The following is a 26290-nucleotide window of genomic DNA, read 5'->3' as shown; positions in this document are numbered from 1 at the left end:
GTACTGGGTGTGGTGAAAAAATAATGAATACTGTTATGCTGAAAATAAAAAATAAATTTAAAAAAAAAGAAAGAAAGCATTTAGAAAAAAAATTATAATACTACCTAAAAGACACCAAATACTTAAGAAAAATTTTAACAAAAGATCTGTAAGATCTTCACACTGAAAACTAGAAAATGTTATTGAGAGAAATTAAAGGAAACCTAAATAAATATAGGGATATACCATGTTCATAGGCTATAGTCTCACTATTGTTAATACTGGTTTTTTTTTTTTTTATAGGAAGTAGGATTTATTGGTGGGCATGAATAGGGAGAGGGCAGTGCCAAAATTCTCAAGAGTGCAGTACCCGCCATTTGTCCAAGGGGACATGATTTGACCCCATAACCATCTTGGATGAACCAATTTTTTGCCACCATATCTTCAAATTCATCCACATCAAACTTAGTAAAGCCTTAATTCCTGGAAGTGTGGATATTTTGGTGGCCAGGGAATTTGAACTTGGTCCTGCTTAGGGCCTCAATCACATGCTCTTTGTTCTGTAGCTTGGTACTGATGGACATGATGACTTGGCCAATATGGACCCTGGCCACTGTACCTTGGGCTTTGCAAAGGTATACTGCATACCTCTCTGGAGCCTAGTTTGGAGATAGCATGCATAAGGTCAGACATCAATGTCCACTGGAAAGGGCTATCTCCAAGGTCTCTTAGGGCAACCCATACAATCAACAGGCTGCATACACGATCAAGGAGGGTAGTGGTTGCTGCCATTGTACACTGGGACCCCATTTGGTACACTGATAATATGCCAATTCCTCCGTGATTTATGGAGTCAATGAAATCCAAATAAAAACTGTAACTGGTTTGTTATGAAAACTGACAAGCCAATATTGAAATTTATATGGATACACAAAAGGTCAAGAATAGCCAAGGCAATTTTAAAGAATAAAGCTGAAGGAATTATACAGCCAGGTATCAAGACCTACTATACAACTTTAACAAGACAGTGTGCTTTTGGGGTCAGCATAGATAAATACATCAGTGAAACAAAATAAAAAGTATAGGAACAAACCACAATGATATAATCTCCTGATATTTACATCTTTTTTTTTTTGACAGACAGAGATCACAAGTAGGCAGAGAGGCAGGCAGAGAGAGAGAGGAGGAAGCAGGCTCTCCGCCGAGCAGAGAGCCTGATTCGGGACTCGATCCCAGGACCCCGGGACCATGACCTGAGCTGAAGGCAAACGCTTTAACCCACTGAGCCATCCAGGTGCCCCAGATTTTTACATCTTTTTAAAACAGATTTTATTTATTTATTTGGTAGAGAGAGGGGGGGGGCACAAGCAGGGGGAGCAGCAGGCAGAGGAAGAGGGAGAGGGAGAAGCAGGCTCCCCACTAAGTGGGGAGTCCAATGTGAGGCTTGGTCCCAGGACCGTGGGATCATGACCTGAGCCAAAGGCAGACACTTAACCAACTGAGCCACCCAGGTGCCCCTGATTTTTGTATATTCAGGTCATATCCTACTGAGATTATTCAGATTCAAAATTTACTTGAATTCTTTCATCTATGATTAAGTTATCAATCTGATACACAAGATCATTTGTTTTTGTCTTTCTTCTGTGATCAAGTTATCAATCTGATACACAAGATCACTTGTTTTTGTATGCATTCAACTTAAGATTTGCTTTTCTTAAATCTTTTTTGGATATGTCAGATATGTACATGATTCAAAAGTCAAAATTATATTAAAAGAGTAGAAATTATTATTTTTTAAAGATTTTATTTATTTTAGAGTGAGATAGAGAGTATGAGTTGAAGGAGGGGCAGAGGGAGAGAGAGAATTCCAAGAAAACTCCATGCTGAGTGCAGAATCTGATGTGGGACTCAATCCCAGGACCTTGAGACCATGATCTGAACTGAAATCAAGAGTCAGATGCTTAACTAACTGAGCCACCAGGTACCCCAAAAGAGTAGAAATTAAACAACACACTACTTCATAACCATAAGGTCAAAGAAGACATCACAAAGAAAATTGTAAAATAGTTTGAGATGAATAAAAATGTAAATACAACATACCAAACTTATATGGTACAACTAAAACAGTATTTAGTTAAAAATTTATAGCTGTGAAGACTTATATTAAAAGAAAAAGATCTCAAATCAGTAATCTAAACAATAAAAGGAAGAGCAAACTAAACCTAAAGCAAGCTGAAGGGAGGAAATAGTAGATATTAGAACAGAAATAAATAATAGAAAGTTGAAAAATAAAGACAATGACACAAAAGGTAGGTTCTTTGAATAGGTCAACAGAATTGACAAATTTTAAACTATATAAACCAAGCAAAGAAGAGAGAAGATTCAAATTATTAAAATGAGAAATGAAAGAGGGAACCTTATTATCAACCTTACAAAAATAAAAAAGGATACAGAAATAAAACGGATACTATGAACAATTATATGCCAATAACGTTGACAACTTAGATGAAGGCATAAATTCCTAGAAAGGTACAGATTACTGAAATTCAAGAAGATTCAATTAGTAAATTAAAAACTATCCTCACACAAAAGCCCAGGTCCAGATAGCTTCACTGGATTTCATAAACTCCTTCAGATAATAGAAGAAATACTTCTCAACTCATTCTATGAGGCCATTATTACCTTCATATCAAAACCATATAGGTCTTTTCTGAAGACGGTACTGAAGGCAGAGAAAGAAGCCCCTGTCCCTCCCAAAGCTGAAGCCAAAGCAAAAGCTTTGAAGACCAAGAAAGCAGTGCTGAAAAGGGTCCACAGTCACACACACAAAAAAATGACACGTGTGACCTACCTTCCAATGGCCTAAGACACTGCTTCTCTGAAGGAAGCCCAAATATCCTCAGTAGAACACCCCCAGGAGAAGCAAGTTTGATCACTATGCCATCATCAAGTTCCCCTTGACTACTGAATTAGGCATGAAGAAAAGGGAAGACAATAACACACCTATGTTCATTGTGGATGTCAAGGCCAACAAGCACCAGACCAAACAGACTGTGAGGAAGCTCTATGGCATTGAGGTGGCCAAGGTCAGCACCCTGATCAGGCCCAAAGGAGAAAAGAAGGTATAGGTTTGACTAGTTCCTAACTATGATGCTCTGGATGTTGCCAATAAAATTGGTACCATCTAAATGAGTCCAGCTGGCTAAAGCTAAATCTAACTTTTTTTCACCTTAAAAAAAAGATATAGGGGTGCCTGGGAAGTTCAGTTGGTTAGGTGTCTGACTTCAGTTCGGGTAATGATCTCAGAGTCCTGAGACTGAGCCCCTTGTCAGGCTCCACACTCAGTGGGGTGTCTGCTTGTCCTTCTCCCTCTCTCCCTCCACTCATGTTCCCTCTCTCTCTCTAAAATATATAAATTCTTTTAAAAAAGACATAGACATCACAGACTAATATCCATAAGAAAAGCACAGACCAATATCCTTTATGAACATAGGCACAAAATTCCTCAACAAAGTACCCAATCCAGCAATATATAAAAAATTTATACATCATCACCAAATGGGACCTTGAGAATTAGGTTGGCACAACATATGAAAATCAATCAATGCAACATGCCATATCAATAAAATAAAGTAAAAATCCAAATAATCTTGATAGACACAGAAAAAGCACTTGACAACCTCTAACATCCCATCAACAGCAAACTAGGAATAAATGTGGAATAAAAGTAATCTTCTTCAACCTGATAAAGGACAACTATGAAAACTGTACATTGTACTCAATGATGAAAGACTGGATGTTTCACCTAAAGATCAGGAACAATACAAGGCTGTCCACTCTTATCACTTCTGATCAATGTTATACTCGAGGTTCTAGAAAGGGTAATTAGCCAAAAAAGAAATAAAAGGCATTCATATCAGAAAGGAAGAAGTAAAACTGTATTTTCCATCTCCATCTATACATAGAAGATGTTATCTTTTATAAACAAAGTTCTAAGTAATCTGCTAAAAAAAAACTATTAGAACTAATAAATGAGGGGCAACTGGGTGGCTCAGTCAGTTAAGCTTGTGACTCTATTTTTTTTTTTTTGCTTCTTTTTTTTTAAATTTTTTATTTTTTATAAACATATATTTTTATCCCCAGGGGTACAGGTCTGTGAATCACCAGGCTTACACACTTCACAGCACTCACCAAAGCACATACCCTCCCCAATGTCCATAATCCCACCCCCTTCTCCCAAAACCCCTCCCCCCAGCAACCCTCAATTTGTTTTGTGAGATTAAGAGTCACTTATGGTTTGTCTCCCTCCCAATCCCATCTTGTTTCATTGATTCTTCTCCTACCCACTTAAGCCCCCATGTTGCATCACCACTTCTTCATATCAGGGAGATCATATGATAGTTGTCTTTCTCTGCTTGACTTATTTCGCTAAGCATGATACGCTTTAGTTCCATCCATGTTGTCGCAAATGGCAAGATTTCATTTCTTTTGATGGCTGCATAGTATTCTATTGTGTATATATACCACCTCTTCTTGATCCATTCATCTGTTGATGGACATCTAGGTTCTTTCCATAGTTTGGCTATTGTGGACATTGGTGCAATAAACATTCGGGTGCACGTGCCCCTTTGGATCACTACATTTGTATCTTTAGGGTAAATACCCAGTAGTGCAATTGCTGGGTCATAGGGCAGTTCTATTTTCAACATTTTGAGGAACCTCCCTCCATGCTGTTTTCCAGAGTGGTTGCTCCAGCTTGCATTCCCACCAACAGTGTAGGAGGGTTGCCCTTTCTCCGCATCCTCGCCAGCATCTGTCATTTCCTGACTTGTTGATTTTAGCCATTCTGACTGGTGTGAGGTGATATCTCTTTGTGGTTTTGATTTGTATTTCCCTAACGCTGAGTGATATGGAGCACTTTTTCATGTGTCTGTTGGCCATCTGGATGTCTTCTTTGCAGAAATATCTGTTCATGTCCTCTGCCCATTTCTTGATTGGATTATTTGTTCTTTGGGTGCTGAGTTTGCTAAGTTCTTTATAGATTCTGGACACTAGTCCTTTATCTGATATGTCGTTTGCAAATATCTTCTCCCATTCTGTCAGTTGTCTTTTGATTTTGTTAACTGTTTCCTTGGCTGTGCAAAAGCTTTTGATCTTGATGAAATCCCAATAGTTCATTTTTGCCCTTGCTTCCCTTGCCTTTGGCGTTGTTCCTAAGAAGATGTTGCTGCGGCTGAGGTCGAAGAGGTTGCTGCCTGTGTTCTCCTCAAGGATTTTGATGGGTTCCTTTCACACATTGAGGTCCTTCATCCATTTTGAGTCTATTTTTGTGTGTGGTGTAAGGAAATGGTCCAATTTCATTTTTCTGCATGTGGCTGTCCAATTTTCCCAGCACCATTTATTGAAGAGGCTGTCTTTTTTCCATTGGACATTCTTTCCTGCTTTGTCGAAGATTAGTTGACTGTAGAGTTGAGGGTCTATTTCTGGGCTCTCTATTCTGTTCCATTGGTCTATGTGTCTGTTTTTGTGCCAGTACCATGCTGTCTTGATGATGACAGCCTTGTAATAGAGCTTGAAGTCTGGAATTGTGATGCCAACAACGTTGGCTTTCTTTTTCAATATCCCTTTGGCTATTCGAGGTCTTTTCTGGTTCCATATAAATTTTAGAATTATTTGTTCCATTTCTTTGAAAAAGATGGATGGTACTTTGATAGGAATTGCATTAAATGTGTAGATTGCTTTAGGTAGCATAGACATTTTCACAATATTTATTCTTCCAATCCAGGAGCATGGAACATTTTTCCATTTCTTTGTGTCTTCCTCAATTTCTTTCATGAGTACTTTATAGTTTTCTGAGTATAGATTCTGTGTCTCTTTGGTTAGGTTTATTCCTAGGTATCTTATGGTTTGGGGCGCAATTGTAAATGGGATTGACTCCTTGATTTCTCTTTCTTCTGTCTTGTTGTTGGTGTAGAGAAATGCAACTGATTTCTGTGCATTGATTTTATATCCTGACACTTTACTGAATTCCTGTATAAGTTCTAGCAGTTTTGGAGTGGAGTCTTTTGGGTTTTCCACATATAGTATCATATCATCTGCGAAGAGTGATAATTTGACTTCTTCTTTGCCGATTTGGACGCCTTTAATTTCCTTTTGTTGTCTGATTGCTGAGGCTAGGACCTCTAGTACTATGTTGAATAGCAGTGGTGATAATGGATATCCCTGCCGTGTTCCTGACCTTAGTGGAAAAGCTTTCAGTTTTTCTCCATTGAGAATGATATTTGCGGTGGGTTTTTCATAGATGGCTTTGATGATATTGAGGTATGTGCCCTCTATCCCTACACTTTGAAGAGTTTTGATCAGGAAGGGATGCTGTACTTTGTCAAATGCTTTTTCAGCATCTATTGAGAGTATCATATGGTTCTTGTTCTTTCTTTTATTGATGTGTTGTATCACATTGACTGATTTGCGGATGTTGAACCAACCTTGCAGCCCTGGAATAAATCCCACTTGGTCGTGGTGAATAATCCTTTTAATGTACTGTTGAATCCTATTGGCTAGTATTTTGTTGCGTATTTTCACATCTGTGTTCATCAAGGATATTGGTCTATAGCTCTCTTTTTTGATGGGATCCTTGTCTGGTTTTGGGATCAAGGTGATGCTGGCCTCATAAAATGAGTTTGGAAGTTTTCTTTCCATTTCTATTTTTTGGAATAGTTTCAGGAGAATAGGAATTAGTTCTTCTTTAAATGTTTGGTAGAATTCCCCCGGGAAGCTGTCTGGCCCTGGGCTTTTGTTTGTTTGGAGATTTTTAATGACTGTTTCAATCTCCTTACTGGTTATGGGTCTGTTCAGGCTTTCTATTTCTTCATGGTTCAGTTGTGGTAGTTTATATGTTTCTAGGAATGCATCCATTTCTTCCAGATTGTCAAATTTATTGGCGTAGAGTTGCTCATAGTATGTTCTTATAATAGTTTATATTTCTTTGGTGTTAGTTGTGATCTCTCCTCTTTCATTCATGATTTTATTTATTTGGGTCCTTTCTCTTTTCTTTTTGATAAGTCGGGCCAGGGGTTTATCAATTTTATTAATTCTTTCAAAGAACCAGCTCCTACTTTCGTTGATTTGTTCTATTGTTTTTTTTTTTTTTTTGGTTTCTATTTCATTGATTTCTGCTCTGATCTTTATGATTTCTCTTCTCCTGCTGGGCTTAGGGTTTCTTTCTTGTTCTTTCCCCAGCTCTTTTAGGTGTAGGGTTAGGTTGTGTACCTGAGACCTTTCTTGTTTCTTGAGAAAGGCTTGTACTGCTATATATTTTCCTCTCAGAACTGCCTTTGTTGTGTCCCACAGATTTTGAACCGTTGTATTTTCATTATCATTTGTTTCCATGATTTTTTTCAATTCTTCTTTAATTTCCCGGTTGACCCATTCATTCTTTAGAAGGATGCTGTTTAGTCTCCATGTATTTGGGTTCTTTTCAAACTTCCTTTTGTGGTTGAGTTCTAGCTTTAGAGCATTGTGGTCTGAAAATATGCAGGGAATGATCCCAATCTTTTGATACCCGTTGAGTCCTGATTTAGGACCGAGGATATGATCTATTCTGGAGAATGTTCCGTGTGCACTAGAGAAGAATGTGTATTCTGTTGCTTTGGGATGAAATGTTCTGAATATATCTGTGATGTCATCTGGTCCAGTGTGTCGTTTAAGGCCTTTATTTCCTTGCTGATCTTTTGCTTGGATGATCTGTCCATTTCAGTGAGGGGAGTGTTAAAGTCCCCTACTATTATTGTATTATTGTTGATCTGTTTCTTTGATTTTGTTATTAATTGGTTTATATAGTTGGCTGCTCGCACATTGGGGGCATAGATATTTAAAATTGTTAAATCTTCTTGTTGGACAGACCCTTTGAGTATGATATAGTGTCCTTCCTCATCTCTTATTATAGTCTTTGGCTTAAAATCTAAGTGATCTGATATAAGGATTGCCACTCCTGCTTTCTTCTGATGTCCATTAGCATGGTAAATTCTTTTCCACCCCCTCACTTTAAATCTGGAGGTGTCTTCGAGCTTAAAATGAGTTTCTTGGAGGCAACATATAGATGGGTTTTGTTTTTTTATCCATTCTGATACCCTGTGTCTTTTGACAGGGGCATTTAGCCCATTAACATTCAGAGTAACTATTGAGAGATATGAATTTAGTGCCATTGTATTGCCTGTAAGGTGACTGTTACTGTATATGGTCTCTGTTCCTTTCTGATCTACCACTTGTAGGCTCTCTCTTTGCTTAGAGGACCCCTTTCAATATTTCCTGTAGAGCTGGTTTGGTGTTTGCAAATTCTTTCAGTTTTTGTTTGTCCTGGAAGCTTTTAATCTCTCCTTCTATTTTCAATGATAGCCTAGCTGGATATAGTATTCTTGGCTGCATGTTTTTCTCGTTTAGTGCTCTGAAAATATCATGCCAGCTCTTTCTGGCCTGCCAGGTCTCTGTGGATAAGTCAGCTGCCAATCTAATATTTTTACCATTGTATGTTACAGACTTCTTTTCCCGGGCTGCTTTCAGGATTTTCTCTTTGTCACTGAGACTTGTAAATTTTACTATTAGGTGACGGGGTGTGGGCCTATTCTTATTGATTTTGAGGGGCGTTCTCTGAACCTCCTGAATTTAATGCTCATTCCCTTTGCCATATTGGGGAAATTCTCCCCAATAATTCTCTCCGGTATACCTTCTGCTCCCCTCTCTCTTTCTTCTTCTTCTGGAATCCCAATTATTCTAATGTTGTTTCATCTTATGGTGTCACTTATCTCTCGAATTCTCCCCTCGTGATCCAGTAGCTGTTTGTCCCTCTTTTGCTCAGCTTCTTTATTCTCTGCCATTTGGTCTTCTATATCACTAATTCTTTCTTCTGCCTCATTTACCTAGCAGTGAGAGCCTCCATTTTTTATTGCACCTCATTAATAGCTTTTTTGATTTCAACTTGGTTAGATTTTAGTTCTTTTATTTCTCCAGAAAGGGCTTTTATATCTCTCGAGAGGGTTTCTCTAATATCTTCCATGCCTTTTTCGAGCCCAGCTAGAACCTTGAGAATTGTCATTCTGAACTCTAGATCTGACATATTACTGATGTCTGTATTGATTAGGTCCCTAGCCTTCAGTACTGCCTCTTGTTCTTTTTTTTGTGTTGAATTTTTACGTCTTGTCATTTTGTCCAGATAAGAGTAAATGAAGGGGCAAGTAAAATACTAAAAGGGTGGCAACAACCCCAGGAAAATATGCTTTAACCAAATTAGAAGAGATCCCAAATCGTGAGGGGGGAGAAAGGGGATAAAAAGAGGTTCAAAAAGGAAGAAAGAAAAGAAAAAAAAAAGAAAAGAATTTTTAAAAGAAGGAAATAAAACAAATAAGAAAAATATAAAAAAGAAAAAATATATATATTAGATAAACTAGTTAAAAAATGTTAAAAAAGAATAAGGTAAAAGTTAAAAAAAAAAATTTTACCAGAAGGCGAGAAAAAAAAAAAAAAAACAAAAAATGAAAAAGAAAAAAATTAAATTAACTGCAAGACTAAAAAAAATCACAGGGAAAAATCCATGAGTTCCGTGCTTTACTTTCTCCTCCTCTGGAATTCTGCTGCTCTCCTTGGTATTGAAACCGCACTCCTTGGTAGGTGAACTTGGTCTCGGCTGGATTTCTTGTTGATCTTCTGGGGGATGGGCCTGTTGTAGTGATTCTCAAGTGTCTTTGCCCCAGGCGGAATTGCACCGTCCTTACCAGGAGCCGGGGTGAGTAATCCGCTCGGGTTTGCTTCCAGGAGCTTTTGTTCCCTGAGCGCTTTCCGTAGAGTTCCGGAGGACGGGAATACAAATGGCGGCCTCCTGGTCTCCGGCCCGGAGGAGCCGAGAGCCGGGGGCCCCACTCCTCAGTGCGCCCTCGGAGAACAGCGCCAGTTACTCCCGTCTGCCTGACCTCCGGCCGCGTTCCGAGCTCACCGAGCCTGCGACCGGTTCAAGGTCACCCCGAGCTGCGAGCTCACTGTCGGCTCTGTCTCTGTAGCCGGCTTTCCCGTTCCAATACCCGCAAGCTCTGCGACACTCAGACACCCCCGATCCTTCTGTGACCCTGCGGGACCTGAGGCCACGCTGACCCCGCGTGGGCTTCGCCCCGGTTTAGCCTCTGGAGCGATGTCCCTCCGCGGAACAGACTTTTAAAAGTCCTGATTTTGTGCGCGGTTGCTCCGCCGCTTGCCGGGAGCCGGCCCCTCCCCCCGGGGTCTATCTTCCCGTCGCTTTGGATTCACTTCTCCGCCGGTCCTACCTTTCAGAAAGTGGTTGTTTTTCTGTTTCCAGAATTGCTGTTCTTCTTCTCTTCGATCTGCCGATGGATTTTCAGGTGTTCGCAATCTTTAGATAAGCTATCTAGCTGATCTCCGGCCAGCTGAAGTAGTCTCAGCCGGCTACTTCTCCGCCATCTTGACTCCTCCCACAAGCTTGTGACTCTTGATTTCAGCTCACATCATGATCTCAGATCATGAGATAAAGCCCCGCATCTGGCTCTACGCTCAGCCCAGTCTGCTTGAGATTCTGCCCCTCCCATTTGTGCTCTTCCTCTCAAATAAATAAATAAATCTTTTTAAAAATCTGGGCACAGGATCTGAATAGGCTTTTCTTGAAAGAGGATATGGAATTAACACAAACACATAAGAATAAACATAGAATAAACACATAAGACGCTCAACCTCAACAACCATTAGAGGAATGCAAATCAAAATCACACTGTAACATAACTTCACACCCACTAGAATGACTACTGTCAGAAACAGAGAATAACAAATGTTGGTGAGGATTTTGAGAAATTGGAACCCTCATACATTGCTAGTATGGCAGTTCTTCAACATGTTAAATACAGTCGTACCCTATGATCTAACAATTCCAGGTATATACTAGTATATGAAAAAAACAAAAAGTTGTACATGAGTGTTCATAATCTCATTATTTATAATAGCCAAGAATTAGAAGGAAGCAACTCAAATGTCCATGAAACTAATGAATTGATGAACAAAAGGTGGTATATCCATAGAATATTATTGAGCCATTAGGGGGCATGAAATACTGACACATGTTACAACCTGGATGAACCTTGACAACATGATACTAAGTGAAAGAAGCCAAGCACAAAATACCACATATCACATTACTGTACTTATAGGAAATACCCAGAATAGGCAAATTCATAGAGACAGAAAGTATATTAGTGGTTGCCGGCAGCTGGTGGAGGTAAGGCAATGGTGTGGGGTTTTTCTGACACTGATGATAACATTCTGGAATTGGATGGTGGTTATTGATGAAAAACTCTGAGAATATACTAAAAATAATTGAATTGTACACTTTGAAAGGGTGAAATTTATGTATTAAATTATATCTCAATAAGGCTGTTTAGGAATATTATGCTAAAAGATATTCAGAGAAGTCTTATTATAATTCCTGTTATCTGTACCCTATTTCTACTCACCTCTTCTATGTAATAATTTGTCTTAGCTTCTGGTTTATCCTTCTGTATCTTTTTGTAAAAATGAGTATATATTCTCATTCCCTTTTCTTTCTTACACAAAAAGTAGTATATTATATAAATTCTCTTGTAACTTGCATCTTTCACTTAATAATATAGCCAGGAAATCACTCTATGTCAGCTTGTAGAGATCTTCCTTATTATTTCTACAGATGCACAGTAGTCCATCAACCAGTCCCCTATGAATGGCCAGTTGGGTTATTTCCAATATATTGCTATTACAAACAATGCTTCCATAAATAACCTTGTATGTATGTTGTTTCATATTTGTGGAGGGACATCTCCAGGCAAAATTACTAGAAGTGAGATTGCTGTGTCAAAGGATAAAAATCTTGCTAAACCTTTCTCCATAGGAATCATTTTATAATTATTCCATACTCCCACTAGCAATGTTTGAGAGTGACTGTTTTTACAGAGTATTGCTCACAGAGTATGATGCCAAGCTTGACAAAACTCCTCCATCCTAGCTCTCAACTAATGATGTTGCTTCCTACTTAACTGAGAAAGCTGAAGCAATAGGAACCTCCACAGACTCCCAAGGCCACAGCTTTTGTTTGTGCCCACACTCTCTGCCTTCTTGCCTATTACCATAGGTGAGTTTTCCTTGCTCCTGTCTAATGCCAATTACATATCAGATCCCTCCATTCTCACCCATTGAAGCACATGATTCCAAAAAGTTTGCCTCTCTCTCCTGTATCATCAGTGTTTTATTCTGTACCAGGTCTTTCCCATCAGCATAAAAACATGCTGTTAGGGGTGCCTGAGTGGCTCAGTGGTTTAAAGCCTCCACTTTCAGTTCAGGTCTTGATCCCAGGGTCCTAGGATTGAGCCCCACATAGGGCTCTTTGCTCAGCAGGGAGCCTGTTTCCCTTCCTCTATCTCTCTGCCTACCTCTGCCTACTTGTGATCTCTCTCTGTCAAATAAATAAAATCTTAAAAAAACAGTTGTTATTTCTCCCATTAGAGATACAGAGACTCCTTTAGGATGAAGATACTTGAGCAACATAGAGATGGGAAGGGAGAGGGGGAAAAATACACCTTCTCCTCCTAATGAAGAAATGGAGATATTCTCTGTTGATTATTTTGAAGTACACTCACCTGATAATGGTGCTTTCACCAGCGGTTCTCAAATTTTGGTGTGCAGCAGAACCACCTGAGGGCTTGTCAAAGTAAAGATTTCTGATTCTGTAGGTCTTGGAGTTGTATGTAGGTGCTATGGTCTGCATTCTAACATATCCCCCAAGTGATACTAATCTTGTTGTCCCAGGAACTTCACTTTCAAAACTGCAGCTTGACTCCATCTTTTTCCATTTGATATTCCATGTCTTAACTTAACACAATCTGCATTAATTGTGCATTTGTCAGTAAACTTCAAATAGGAAAATGATCTCTTTCTTTTCCCATTATGAAATACACTATCTTAAGAAAACCACACTTCTCTCTATCTCAGTCCCCACCACCTACCAACTACTGCTTGATTTCTTTATTTCTCTCTGAAACAAAATCTCTCAAGTGTTGCATGTATCTGTCTCTAATTCCTCTACTTAGTCTTCCTTGAACTCATGTGAAACAGAATTTGACTCCATCCACTCCACCACACTGCTCTCATCAAAGTCTACAATGACCTCAGTATTGATAAGCCTTCAAGTGTAAGCTCTCATCTTATTGACCTATTGGCAGTGTTTAGCCATGGATAACATCTTCTTTTCCTCCAGATTTCCAGATCATACACTTTGCGTTTCCTTCCTACCTCACTTGACATTAGCTGTCTCCTTTGCTGCTTCTCTTTTTCCCTACATCAATTTTGGTATACCCCCAAAGATTACTCCTTGGTCTTCTTCTTTATCTTATTCATTCTATCCTGTAGTTTTCAATACCATCTATAGCTGACAATTCCCAAATCTTTTATCTTGCAGCCCTGGATTCCTGACCCCTATATCCAATGACAAAGTCAACATCTCCAATGAGCACCTAATAATCATGTCAAATTCAACATGGCTAATTCGTGTTCATTCCTTCAAATCTGCTCCTCCTGCAGCCTTCCCTAGATCAGTACTGAGAAAAACTCTATCTTTCCAGCTCTTCCTGGATTCCTCTCTTCCTTTTATACCTCACACCTAATCTGTTAAAATATCAAAATATCCACAGAATCAGACCTTCTATATTTTTAAGATTTATTTATTTATTTGACAGAGATCACAAGTAGGCAGAGAGCCAGGCAGGGGGTGGGGAGTAGGCTCCCCACTAAGCAGAAATCCCAATGCAGGGCTCAATCCCAGGACTTTGAGATCATGACCTAAGCCGACGGCAGAGAGGCTTAACCCACTGAGCCACCCAGGTGCCCCAGAATCAGACCTTCTTAACATCACTTCTCACCTGATTCCACTCTGGTTTGACCTACCTACATCGCTGCAACAGGCTCATCACTGATGTCCCTGCTCCTCCTCTTGCCATTCTAAAGTTTATTCTCAGCACAACGACCTAAGTGATTCTATTAAAACACAAGCCAGGTCCCACCTCTCTTCTGCTCAAAACCCCACACCAGCTCCCATCTCATACAGAGAAAGCCCAAGTCCTCACCATGGCCTAGAAGACCCTATCTATCCTCTGGCCCTGCCCACCCCTCTCACTCCTCACCTCCTACCCTTCCCCTTGCTGTCTGAATCAGCCACCCAGGCCTCTTTGCTGTTCCACAAACATGCCAGGCACATTATTATCTTATGACCTTTGTTGTAGCTGTCCCCTCTGCTGGAATGCATTTCCCATGGATATCAGCTCAGCTAATGCCTTCACATTTTTCCTGAAATTGTCCTTGCTTAATTAATTCTGTCTTGACTACTCAATAATGCAATCTCTTCAGAGCCACCCTGAACTGCTCTTCTTCTGCTCTACTTTTTAGTTTTTTCCATAGTATTTATGACATCCTAACATACCACATAATTCATTTATTGTGCCTATTGTTTCTTCTCTGTTTTATCCTTAACACATGCTACATTCCAAGGAGAAATAGAAAGAAAGCTCTTCTCTCCATAGGACTTGCCTGGTCTATGGGGCCAGTCACAAGAATAGGCACTCTGCTCACTCATCCATCACTAAGATTCTGCCCCTAGAAGCCAGACACAAACCTAACCAGGCCCCATGCCAGATGTAATGAACCTATGAAAATTGATGCCTAGTTATGTCTAAATCTTAGTTTTTACTCAGATATTAACTTCTACTACATATAAAAATGTTCCATGCTAATGGATTGGAAGAATAAATATTGTGAAAATGTCTATGCAACCTAAAGCAATCTACACATCTAATACAATCCTTATCAAAAATCCCATCCATTTTTTTCCAAAGAAATGGAACAAATAATCCTAAAATTTATATGGAACAAGAAAAGACCTCGAATAGCCAAAGGAATATTGAAAAAGAAAGCCAAAGTTGGTGGCATCACAATTCCGGACTTCAAGCTCTATTACAAAGCTGTCATCATCAAGACAGGATGGTACTGGCACAAAAACAGACACACATCAGTGGAACAGTAGAGAGCCCAGAAATAGACCCTCAACTCTATGGTCAACTAATCTTCAACAAAGCAGGAAAGAATGTCCAATGGAAAAAAGACAGTCTCTTCAACAAATGGTGTTGGGGAAATTGGACAGCCACATGCAGAAAAATGAAACCAGACCATTTCCTTACACGACACACAAAAATAGACTCAAAATGGATGAAGGACCTCAATGTGAGAAAGGAATCCATCACAATCCTTGAGGAGAACACAGGTAGCAACCTTTTCAACCTCAGCCACAGCAACTTCTTCCTAGGAACATTGCCAAAGCAAGGGAAGCAAGGGCAAAAATGGACTATTGGGACTTCATCAAGATCAAAAGCTTTTGTACAGCAAAGGAAACAGTCAACAAAACCAAAAAACAACTGACAGAATGAGAGAAGATATTCACAAATGACATACCAGATAAAGGGCTACTATCAAAAATCTATAAAGAGCTTAGCCAACTCAACACCCAATGAACAAACAATCCAATCAAGAAATGGGCAGAGGACATCAACAGACATTTCTGCAAAGAAGACATCCAGATGGCCAACAGACACATGAAAAGGTGTTCCATATCACTCGGCATCAGGGAAATACAAATCAAAACCACAGTTAAATACCACATCACACAGATCAGAATGGCTAAAATGAACAAGTCAGGAAATGACAGATGCCGGCAAGGATTCAGAGAAAGGGGAACCCTCCTACATTGTTGGTGGGAATGCAAGCTGGTGCAACCACTCTGGAAAATAGCATGGAGGTTCCTCAAAAAGTTGAAAATAGAGCTATCCTATGACCCAACAATTGCACTACTGGGTATTTACCCTAAAGATACAAACGTAGTGATCTGAAGGGGTACCCGAATGTTTATAGCAGCAATGTCCACAATAGCCAAACTATGGAAAGAACCTAGATGTCCATCAGCAGAAAAATGGATAAAGAAGAAGTGGTCTATATATACAATGGGATACTATGCAGCCATCAAAAGAAATGAACTCTTGCCATTTGCGACAACGTGGATGGAACTAGAGGTTATTATGCTTAGAGAAATAAGTCAATCAGAGAAAGACAACTATCATATGGTCTCCCTGATATGAGAAAGTGGAGATGCAACGTGGGGGGTTTTGGGGGTAGGAAGGGAGGGAAACCATAAGAGACTCTTAATCTCATACAAAAAAACTGAGGATTGCCAGGGGTAGGGGGGTAGGGAGAAGGTAGTTGGGTTATGGACATTGGGGAGAGTGTGTGCTATTCTGTAAGCTATTTTATCATGAACATGCATCCCATGTCTGTCTATACTTGAATGAAGGACTTAACATTCTGATTGATCAATCATTCAGTTCATTAGGTGATTTTTTTCACCCTCCAGTGAATCAACTGGTCATTTGACTAAATAGTCTAAATAAACCAAATGTGGAAGAATGTTTTGGAAGGTCATCTCTCTAACTGCAGCAAGACACTGTGGCCTACATAAAAGTGAAAATGAACAAGTATTTTCAGGCTATATTTACCTACCCATTGTCTAACACATTACTTGGCAAGGCACACAAATGTCAATCAGCCCAAAACTCTTCTCCCAGCCTTGGTGCTCAACTAAAACAAAGTAGACCGAATAATTGGGGGTTACATTGCTTTCCCTAGGTGATGCTAGTCTACATTACCTAATTTTTGGTGTTATTTTTTAAAAAACTTTTATTTTTAAATAATTATAGATTCATAGGAAGTTGTAAAAATAGAACAGAGGGGTCCTACATATCCATCACCTAGTTTTACCCAATGGTTACATCTCATATAGCCATAGTTCAATATCAAAACCAGGAAATTCACATCAGTACAATGTATGTGCATAGTTCTGTCATTTTATCACATGTGTAGGTTCACTGTTACCATTACAGCAGTCCAGATACAGAACTACTACTCCCTCACCCCAAAGATCTCTTAGTACTACTCCTTTATAGTTATACTCGCCCCCTCCTCTCTACATTACCTGTGTTCAATTCTTGAAAAAATAAACTGCCCCAGGGGCACCCAAGTGGCTCAGTCGGTTAAGGTTAAGTGTCCGCCTTCAGCTCAGGTCATGATCCTGAGGTCCTGAGATGGAGACCTGTGTCAGACTCCTTGGTCAGCAAGGGGTTTCCTTCTCCCTCTCCCTCTGCTCCTCCTCTCTGCTTGTGCTCTCTCTCACACACATGTTCTCTCTTTCTCTCAAATAAATAAATAAAATCTTAAAAAAAAAAAAAGAAGAAGAAACTGCTGCAGATGGAAGTTCCCTACTGTGACACATATATCTCTAAAAATTCCAAGAACAGATCTCCTTCATTTTCATAACCAAGAAACCCCTGACAACTCATCAAAGCTGCTTTGAACCGGAGCTCACAGCTATCAATCTGTTTTATTGCCATTTAAAAAACAAACAACAACAACAACAAAAAAAAAACCAACCCTGAGATGTATCAGAGCCTTTCTAGGAATATTTAACATTCAAATATATCTTAATTAACTTATTATATTCTTGTTCTGGTTGAAGCATGGATTTTACAAAATCCCCTTAGTAAGTGATTGTTTAAAATGCCTGCTCCAATGACCTAGTTACATGCTCAATAAGACAATGCAATCTGGATCCAGGGCTCTGAGAAATAACATTTGATCCCTTTCTCTCTCCAATGTGAAAGAAGAGTCATACAGTGTAAAAAAAAGAGAAAGAGCTATGGGTCATAAGTATCTAAAATACAAACCATCTCATTAGAATGAGAACATTCCCTCTGTGTTACATCTCCCAATCTCCACCAGTTTTCTTCTCTTCCCCTACTCTACATCCTTCCACTTTTCCAACCTATCAGATTTCTTTTCTCCCTTACCCACAATAATCTACCCCCCTAAAGACACTAAAATCAATTCTATCCACAGAAATTCTATTATCTATCTCAAACATTTCAAAGATATGCATATATTATATTTATTTATAATAAAAATGGTACTCAAGTGTACATAGAGTTATATTGTCTTTTTCACTCTACATGTGAATATTTTCCCATGTCATTAAACATTTCATTATTCTTAAAGATTTAATATGGAAAAAAATCTGTCAAAAGAGTAGATTGAGCTGAAGTAGAGCCATGCCTTATGCTAAAAATATATAGGAATATTGGATAAAATACAATACTCAAATTTTAATACATAGATTAGCTTGAAAGGAAAGTAAATTTCCAAGGGAAGAAAGAAATCAGAGCCAAAGTTAGGGTGACTGCTTGGGTTTAGCAATTCCTGCATCCAAGAAAACCCCTCTGTTCCGGGCAACCAGGACAGTGATTTTCCTTGTCTAGAGCAGTAAAGTTAAGGGAAGCTGATATACAATAGACTTGTTATAGACTCTAAGTGCTGGATATAACACTCTTAACTGTCTTATTAGTCCCAATTGTTTGTTAATTCCCTTGTATTTTCTATGCAAATGAAAATATTGTTTGCAAATGAGAGATTTCCTTTTTTAGTCTTCAAAGGATATTTGTTTCTCTTAAATGATTTCCTTGGCTAGGTGCTCCAGTATTATGTTAAACAGCTGTGGGAATGACTGGTTGGCTCAGTTGATGGAGCATGCTACTCTTGATCTTGGGGTCTTGGGTTTGAGCCCCACATTGGGGATAGAGTTTAGTTAAACAAAACAAAACAAAAAATATATACTAGCTGCTATACCAGCCTTCATTTCCCTGTTCCGGACCTTAAAGGGAACACTTTTAAGTTGTCTTCATTAATACTTTTTATTTTCTTTGAAAAGGTTAAGGGAGTTTCTGTCTATTTCTAGTTTGCTAAGATTTCTTTAAATCATAAATTGGTGACAGGCATCTGGGTGGCTCAGTGTATTAAGCATCTGCCTTCAACTCCTCTGTCTTCAGCTCAGGTCATGATCCCAGGGGTCTTGAGATGGAGCCCCAGGTTGGACTCCCTGCTCAGTCTGCTTCTCCCTCCCCCTCTGCCTGCCATTCATTACCCCCTGCTTGTTCTCTCCTTCTCTCTCTCTCTGTCAAATAAACAAATAAATAAATAAAATCATATATGGATATTGATATTTATCAATTGCTTTCTTCTGAAAATCATGTAATTGTTCTCCTTCAGTTCATTAATGTTATTATATTCTTATGCATTCCAGCATTGAAACATCCTTGTACTGCTAGAACAAAGCCTACTTAATACATAGTTGACTTCAGTACACACACACACACACACAAACACACATGTGTAGGATTTTTGTTTCTATGCCCTTAAGTTAAATTGGCTTCTAATATTCTCTAATATTCTTGCGTTATCTTCTGGTTGTGATCTCTATAGCACACCAGCCTCATAAAGATGGGCGGCTTTTCCTGTTATTCTACTTTCTGAAACAATTTGTGTAAGATTGGGATTATCTGTTCCTGAAATTTTGGTTATACTCACCTTTTGAAAATGGGGCCTGACTCTGGGGGCAATAAGGGGAAAGTAAAGAGTGCAACTAGAAACCCTTACCCTAACCATCTGCAGGCCCTGGCCAACGTCTGCATTTCCCTTCATGTATTAATCTTGTCCTAAGGCTTTTGAAGATTTTTAGTTGCTACATTTGACACTGAGTTCCATTAATTTCTCTATCACTTTGTTGGCATTGGCAGTGAATAAGGGACAGGGGGGACTAGGTTGGTAGAGATAGAGGGGCTATGTGATCACGCTCACAGAAATCCCAAAAATGCAGGGGTGTAAAGAAACCAGAGATAAGGGAACATACCAGACAACCTTGCCCCAGGTGTCTGAGAAGGGGAGTCTTATTTTTGATGGTCTCCTATGGTCAACAGAAAATAACCAGACCCTAAAAAAGAAGTAAGCCATCAAAAATGTTATCACTAGTGCTCAATCAATGGTGCAGCCAGTGGAGAAGTTAAAAAGATTTGAGTTCCCTGGTTAGTTTTCAATAAAAGACCAACACTACAAGTCCTCAGCGGCAACCCTGTTGGGACCCCTCTCACTCCTAACTTTTTCTGTATCCTTGCTTAATAAAATTCTATCATTTTATTCACTCCCTTTGGTCTGTGAGTTTCATTCTTCAACTCCATGAGACAGAACCTTGCTCTCCCTGCTTCATTTTGGAACCAAAACCAAGGATCACTCCCACTGAAGGGTGAGTAAAAGCAGCGTCTTTCCTCAAAAGAAGGAAATGTTGGCCTAACCCTACCCAGTTCTCTTTTCTGATCATTTGCTTTTCTTAAATGGCTCTCTCCCACCTCAGGGCCTTTGCCTATAGTAGGGCCCTTCCAACCTTTGAGGATCAGTATTCCCTTTTAATCAGGGATTCATTTCAGGATTTAGAATCACTTTTTATCCTCCACAGTTCCTTTTCAAAGCACCTGGGAATTTTGTGGCTTCAATAGGTCCTGCTGACTTTGTTATCTGGGAGAAGAATGTTGCCTAAGTAGATAAGACTTCTTCATTTAAAAGTGTCTTTGGGGGGCGCCTGGATGGCTCAGTGGGTAAAGCCGCTGCCTTCGGCTCAGGTCATGATCTCAGGGTCCGGGCATCAAGCCCCACGTCGGGCTCTCTGCTCGGCGGGGAGCCTGCTTCCTCCTCTCTCTCTGCCTGCCTCTCTGCCTGCCTCTCTGCCTGCCTCTCTGCCTACTTGTGATCGCTCTCTGTCAAATAGATTAATAAAATCTTTAAAAAAAAAAAGTGTCTTTGGCAAAACTTAGTTCAAGAGGAAAATCTTTTCCTCATTTATGTGGACTGGTAAGACATATGTTTTTCTGTTAGGAATAACTTAGGTTTAGTCACTACCAGGAATTATAACCCAAGTTATCATCAAACAGGGTAAGAGCTCTTTATCTGATCAATTGGAGTCGTCCCAATATTTCCTGGGCATTTACTCTCCTTGGAATACTTTGGGCATTAAGGAAGGAATTAGAAACCCCAGCCAATGTTTTGATTGGTTGTATTAGCAGCTGGGGCTTTAATGGGTCATATAGATGAGTTTTTCTTGTTTCAACAACAAAAATATCAAATTATGATGATGCTAAATCTCAGGGTCTGCACCCCTCAAACAGGGCCATGCTCACAAATGGGATCTCAGGTATAAGGACAGGAAAAGCCCTTGAGGGGTAAGGCAAGGACTCATAATTGAAATTGGCTTATAATTGGCCTGACTGCTGAGGTACCATCAAGTGAATTTATATGACCAAATAGTGAGAACTCAATCACAGAGCTCTTTTTTAAAATTTTTATTTACTTTTTAAATTTCTTTTCAGTGTTCTAAATGCACCACACCCAGTGGTTCATGCAATCCGTGCCCTCCATAATACCCACCACCAGGCTCACCCAACCTCCCACCCGCCTCCCCTCCAAAACCCTCAGTTTGTTTCTCAGAGTCCACAGTCTCTCATGCTGCATCTCTCCCTCCACAAAGCCTTTAAGAAAAAGTTCTTTAAAAGGATTCCCTGCTTTGTGTTAAGGTTCACTGGGGGGCAGGGGGTGGCGCACAAAAGGACTGGCATTCCAGCATTCTGAACCTGCTCTTTGGTTACCATTGGTGGCCTTGGGTGTCTCCGAGACACATAAAAGGATAGAGACCAGCTCTGGGGGGGGTGTCACACCCCAGGGAAGCCGCATCCATAAATAGCACATGCCTCCCACTGAGAGAACCTAGCTGTTTCATTCGCATTCTTAGCCTTCTAAAGAGATATTAAAGTTTAATCTCACGCCAAGCCCCTGGGTCGGAATCCTGAGGAGACAAGGAGGATCAGCTGACTGACCGGTAAGAGTGGCTATTCCCACTGGTCTGATCCCTCCTCAACCCAAGACGTTAGGCCAGTCTTTCACCTTGGGTAGGCAAACCAGGGGATGCCTTGGTTCACAGGGGAGAGCTAATATGTAGGGACACCTTCATAGTCACCTCTCTATAACAGGTACGGGGGACACCTACCGGGATCACAAGATGGGAAGCCATTCTACACAGGGATTCCTCTTTATTGGGTAGGGCAAAATTGGGTAATTTCCCCTTGTAAAATTTTCTAGTGTTTTCCAGGGATTAAATACCATGGGTTCTTCAAGGCAAGGTAAAATAAAGTGTGACCTCCATGGCAAGGCATGGTCTCTTCTTGAATTCCCAAAGACTCTCCATTGGGGTGTCTTTTAATCCACTGGAAACAATTTGGACTGCAAACTTTAGGATAGGACCAAGCTCCTATAACACTCACTGCATGGCCTGGGATCTATCAGATCTGTTCTGCAGGAAAACAGGGTCACTAGACGGAGGTAACCTAAGTCCACCCAGGCTTTCAGGGCTCTAAATCAGGACCCAGACCCAGGGGCCTCTTGCAGAACATGTTTGGTCATAACCAGACCAGTAAACTCCCTCCTGATGTATTGGATGATAATTACCTAAACAGGCCTTCTCTGAATAAACCCAGGTTGCTGGAGGAAACACAGGCTCTCCTTGGCAAAGGGGATGCCGACACTCTCTCACTGATCCTCCTAATACATGTGGGGGCTTTTCCCTCATCATTTTCCAGGTTAATGGCTATAATTGGAGCCAACTGTGATTAGTCTACCTCAGGATGGGGAATTTAAGGAATATTCCCGAGCAGTCATTTAAACTCTCTTTGTTTCAGGGAAGTTCCCTGTCTTCTCTGGCCTGACATGGACTGCCTAATCCCACTTCTTGGTGAAAAAAACATGGCTTTTGCTCATCTGCCCAAGTGGATGAGATTTAGAACCGGGAACACTTTTTCTCTGCCTTCTGGCTGCATTTTGCCTTCTCTGTCTCCCCCACCCCCTCCTGTTTCCGTGCCACCTTGGTTAAGGCCTGCATACACCACCCACCTCGGATTTCCCCATCAGTGTATCAGATAAAAATTGACAATGGGGAAAAAACTGACTTTTAAAAGTGGACCCAGGTGAAACATATTCAGTATTTAAATTAGTTTAAGTTTGTTGGTTTAATTACGATAGACTTGTCTTTAAAATTATCAGCATTAAATATAAAATTTTTATTCTATCAAGGTTTGCAAAAAGTCAAGTAAGCAATATCTGTTGCAATGTGTTAGCAAAAATAGGACTTAAAATAATGGTTAATTGGCTGTCTCAAAGTTCATGGTTAATTGTTAAGATAGCTTTCAAAGTCTTTAGTAACCTGAAACCTAAAAGTTCTGTTTGGATGATAAGTGGGATTAAAGTCACTGGACATCTAGGTCTTTTCCAAATAGGATAAAGTGCTAAAGTATTGACTGTTGAATATAGGTTTGTGCTTTTGACTTCTTTTTGCAGAGAAACTAAGGATATTTGAGTCTGTTGGTAAACATGCTTTCTACTTAACTGAATAAACTTGCCATCTAAAAATTCTGGTGTAATGCTCTGGTTTCTTTTCAGATTGCATAAATCTTTTGCCTTTTAAAAATTCTGGTGTGGGGCGCCTGGGTGGCTCAGTGGGTTAAAGCCTCTGCCTTCAGCTCAGGTCAAGATCCCAGGTTCCTAGAATCGAGCCCCACATAGGGCTCTCTGCTCCGCGGGGAGCCTGCTTTCTCCTCTCTCTCTCTGCCTGCCTCTGCCTACTTGTGGTATCTGTCTGTCAAATAAATAAATAAAATCTTTTTTTTTTTTTTTTAACTGTGGCATAACAGTTCACGATTGGTTACTACTTAGCCTTCTTCACTGAAGACTAAATTTTCGAAGAGTTAAAATTCTGGTAGATGAAATTAATACTGATGGAAATAAGCAACACTATAAGATCTAAGATCTTGTAAGACGTTGTAAGAAGATCTAAGGAGTGGAAATGACTTTTTGTTAAAGGTAAAAGGAAGTAACTTTGTCCTAAATAAGACTAACTGTTTGGAGAGACATGGCTTGGGACAAATCTTAATGTAAACAAAGTTATAGAAGGTTTGTATTAGGGAAATTTTTGGAAAGGAATTTTACATGTGGTCAGGACAGACTAAGATTAGAATGAAGGGATTTTAAAAGTACACGGATATAAGATTGAAAGTCTGCTTTCTCTCAGTCAAAAAGACAAAGTTTTCTTTTTTTTTTAAATTTATTTGACAGAGATCACAAGTAGGCAGAGAGGCAGGCAGAGAGAGAGGAAGGAAAGCAGGCTCCCTGCTGAGCAGAGAACCTGATGTGGGGCTCGATCCCAGGACCCTGGGATCATGACCTGAGCTGAAAGCACAGGCTTTAACCCACTGAGCCACCCAGGTGCCCCAAAAGACAAAGTTTTCTTAAATGGTTGGTCTGTTTGGTCTGCTCTTGATAAGAAAATGCAAACACTTGTTTTCTCTTTGCCCAAAAAACCCATTTTCTATGTTTTGCCTTCATCAGGTGTTTAATGATCCTAATCCTATTTAGGCATGTGCTTTAAAACATTCTTTTTTTTTTTAATTTTTATTGTGTTATGTTAGTCACCATAAAATACATCATTAGTTTTTGATGCAGTGTTCCAAGATTCATTCTTTATGTGTAACACCCAGTGCTCCTTACAATGCTTTCTAAGGTTTTCTTTAAATTATTATTATTTTATTATTTTTTATTAACATATCATGTATTATTTGTTTCAGGGGTACAGGTCTGTGATTCATCAGTGTTACACAATTCACAATGCTCAGCATAGCACAACCCTCCCCAATGTCCATCACCCAGCCACCCCTAAGGTTTTCACAGACTTCCCAAGATTTGAATTATAAACGAAGTCTCTTTGACTCACTAGGACTTTTATTTCCTATGGTGACTTACTTGGAAAGCACTGTCAAATAATGATAAGCCTTGGGTTATGTTTGGGTAAATGCTATTACATTTCTAGGTATACAATTCCTAAAGTTTTAGTATGTTTTAATATAAGGTCATCACTTGATATTTTGATTATTGAAGTGTTATGTGTCACAGAAATAACCAGATTTCCTTGCCAGCTATATTGTAACCTCTCATCAGATCGTTGGTCATGTCCATTTTTATGTCTTTTGTCATTTCTTTTTTTTTTAATTTTTTATTTTTTGTAAACATATATTTTTATCCCCAGGGGTACAGGTCTATGAATCACCAGGTTTACACACTTCACAGCACTCACCAAAGCACATACCCTCCCCAATGTCCATAATCCCACCCCCTTCTCCCAACCCCCCTCCCCCCAGCAACCCTCAGTTTGTGAGATTAAGAGTCACTTATGGTTTGTCTCCCTCCCAATCCCATCTAGTTTCATTGATTCTTCTTCTACCCACTTAAGCCCCCATGTTGCATCACCACTTCCTCATATCAGGGAGATCATATGATAGTTGTCTTTCTCTGCTTGACTTATTTCGCTAAGCATGATACGCTCTAGTTCCATCCACGTTGTCACAAATGGCAAGATTTCATTTCTTTTGATGGCTGCATAGTATTCCATTGTGTATATATACCACATCTTCTTGATCCATTCATCTGTTGATGGACATCTAGGTTCTTTCCATAGTTTGGCTATTGTGGACATTGCTGCTATAAACATTTGGGTGCATGTGCCCCTTTGGATCACTACGTTTGTATCTTTAGGGTAAATATCCAATAGTGCAATTGCTGGGTCATAGGGCAGTTCTATTTTCAACATTTTGAGGAACCTCCATGCTGTTTTCCAGAGTGCTTTGGTGAGTGCTGTGAAGTGTGTAAACCTGGTGATTCACAGACCTGTACCCCTGGGGATAAAAACTCATTAACTAAGATTAGAATGAAGGGATTTTAAAAGTACATGGATATAAGATTGAAAGTCTGCTTTCTCTCAGTCAAAAAGACAAAGTTTTCTTTTTTTTTTTTTAATTTATTTGACAGAGATCACAAGTAGGCAGAGAGGCAGGCAGAGAGAGAGGAAGGAAAGCAGGCTCCCTGCTGAGCAGATAGCCTGATGTGGGGCTCGATCCCAGGACCCTGGGATCATGAGCCGAAAGCACAGGCTTTAACCCACAGTTGGTTCATCACTCAGAAACCTGAAATTTATACTGTCCTTTCAACCTCCTCATTCCTTCCCCACACAAGCGAATAACCAAGTCCTATTAATGCTACATGCCAAACAGCTCTTAGATCTACTTACTTTTATCCACAGTCTCACTACCCTTGCCCAGGACACTGTATTTTCTCATCTGTGTTAATACAACAGCCTAAGGGATTCTCTTGACCCCAGTACTGTTCACTTCCAATTCTCCACACAATAGTTAGAGTGGCCTCTAAGGATATAGAGCTAAGCATA

General features: G+C 39.8%; 1 pseudogene; it reads right to left on the bottom strand.

The window, feature by feature from the left end:
- Window positions 1-689: 689 nt before the first annotated feature.
- LOC131822393 (small nucleolar RNA SNORA70) lies at window positions 690-798 on the bottom strand (annotated as a pseudogene).
- Between the last annotated feature and the right edge of the window lie 25492 nt (window positions 799-26290).

This window comes from Mustela lutreola, chromosome X (genome assembly GCF_030435805.1).
Source record: "Mustela lutreola isolate mMusLut2 chromosome X, mMusLut2.pri, whole genome shotgun sequence".
Lineage (NCBI taxonomy): Eukaryota > Metazoa > Chordata > Mammalia > Carnivora > Mustelidae > Mustela > Mustela lutreola.
The sequence above is the reverse complement of the archived record's forward strand: the minus strand, read 5'-3'. Positions and strand labels throughout refer to the sequence as shown.